The 1956-nt window shown below is 47.2% G+C and overlaps 1 pseudogene; it reads left to right on the top strand.

The window, feature by feature from the left end:
- Positions 1-338: 338 nt before the first annotated feature.
- Positions 339-829, top strand: LOC144500914 (cold-inducible RNA-binding protein B pseudogene; annotated as a pseudogene).
- The last annotated feature ends 1127 nt before the right edge of the window (positions 830-1956 follow it).

Below are 1956 nucleotides of genomic sequence, written 5' to 3'. Positions count from 1 at the left end.
TCCGACACTTAGCTTGAGTCAGGGAACAGGAAGTTCAGGGATCCCCAGTGTCACGGTCAGAAAGGGAGGCGGGAATGCTTCCGATGAGGGCTAGCCAGGGTCGAGTATGGAGGATCGAGGGTAGAAGGGATCCCCAACACCAGAGAGGTACAGCTCCACCTTACACAGCAGCCCCGGGGAGAGATAGAGGGACATGTTTTAATTGCGGGCACCCAGGACACTTCACCCGAGATTGTAGGAGACCCCCACCACATACATGGTCCCCAAGACCACCGGCTCCACCAGTTAGACCAGCTCCTAGAGCTTCACACACTCATGCGCACAGCAATCCCGCCACCATGACTGAAGCAGGAAAGTTATTTGTCGGTGGCCTGAACTTCAACACAGAGGAGCAGTCCCTGGAAGAGGTTTTCTCCAAGTACGGGCAGATCTCTGAGGTGAAAGTCATTAAAGACAAAGACACCATGGCGTCCCGCGGTTTCAGCTTCATCACTTTCAAAAACCCAGAGGACGCCAGGGACGCGCTGCAGGCGATGAATGGAAATCCCTCAATGGGCGCCAGACCCAGGTGGGTCACGCCAAGAAAAGGTCTGGAGGCGGCCGCGGGTATGGTCAAGGCAGCTATAGAGGTGGCTACAGTAACAGTGACCGCAGGAGAGAAGCAAGAGGTGCCTATTGGGATAGTGGCAGGAGAGGAAGCTATAGTGGCAGAGGCCAGTTTGATACAGGAAACCGGGATATCTATTCGGGTGGATACAAAGGCCAAGGTGGATACTACTACGGTGGTGGTGGTGGTTACGGAGACCGCTCATACAGGGACTATGACTGATCAAAGCAAGAGAAGCATTTCTGCCAGATTCAGGATCAACCTCCCACCTTGTTCCTAAAATGGCTCCTGGAGCCACAGAAAGCAGGATCTGATTAAATTTGATTTGCCTTTATGTTAAAATGCTAGAAAACTATTTTTACCATGATTAATCTTGTTATCTAGTTGTTGACTCGGGTAACTCTTTATGAGGATTGAACATTTCTTTAAATAAAAGCTGTGTGACTTTCGATGAATTTAAATGTCTTCACTTGGAAAATTGGCATGGAACGTCCGTCGAGGGATTGAGACCGCAAGTTGAATATTGCCAGCAATGTACCCAGTTACTTTTGAGTCATTTTCTTTGCCACTGAAAAGTAATGAAAGATTTTCCTACACAGCAGCCTTTTCATGTAACTTATTGCAAGACTCTTTGAAAGCAAACTGATGGTCTTTTGTTTTAAAACTGTGTACTGATTTTTAAAAATCAAATGTCATTTGTTGTACTTTCATCAGCTGGCATGGTCCTTTGAACAGAACGTTGCCACTTGGGACTCAAATCTTTTGCCAGTGGATTATCTGAATATAATGCAGCTTCAGAAAATAAACAAGGGGGGAGCATGGACACTTTAAATATCTGCATATACATCAAATATTAGATGCGATAACGGCAGAAATTACATTGATTTTCTCAGGACAGTGATGGACGACAACAGAGATGCAACCTACAATCTACCTCATCGGACTCATCATCGGGATAAGCACACAGGACATTCCAAGCAAGATGAATTTGTGGTATCCGGGTTATTTATGGTTTGTCCCACCTGACGCGGGGGGAATGTGAGGAGGGTGTGTTATGGGTGCACCCCGAGAAGAGTATAATGTTTGGGTGTAACAACCAGCGGCTGGTATACAAAAAACCAAATGGCAGTTCAACTGAATGTTATCTGAGTGTCACCATAGAAGGGGATTGGTGGGGATTTTCAAATAATGGGTGCCCTGAAATCGGATGTCTGGCCAACAGCCCAGAAAGAGGATTGGAGCTCGGACAGCGATGCCCCGGGACGCTCATAGAGGGGAACTTTACATTGTATGAAATAAGAACTGGGCCGAAGCCAACCCCAGACCCATCCCACTCGATTTGTCCTGAA

Source organism: Mustelus asterias, chromosome 11, assembly GCF_964213995.1.
Source record: "Mustelus asterias chromosome 11, sMusAst1.hap1.1, whole genome shotgun sequence".
Classification (NCBI taxonomy): Eukaryota; Metazoa; Chordata; class Chondrichthyes; order Carcharhiniformes; family Triakidae; genus Mustelus; species Mustelus asterias.
Note: the sequence above shows the minus strand (reverse complement) of the source record. Positions and strands in the feature narration are given on the sequence as shown.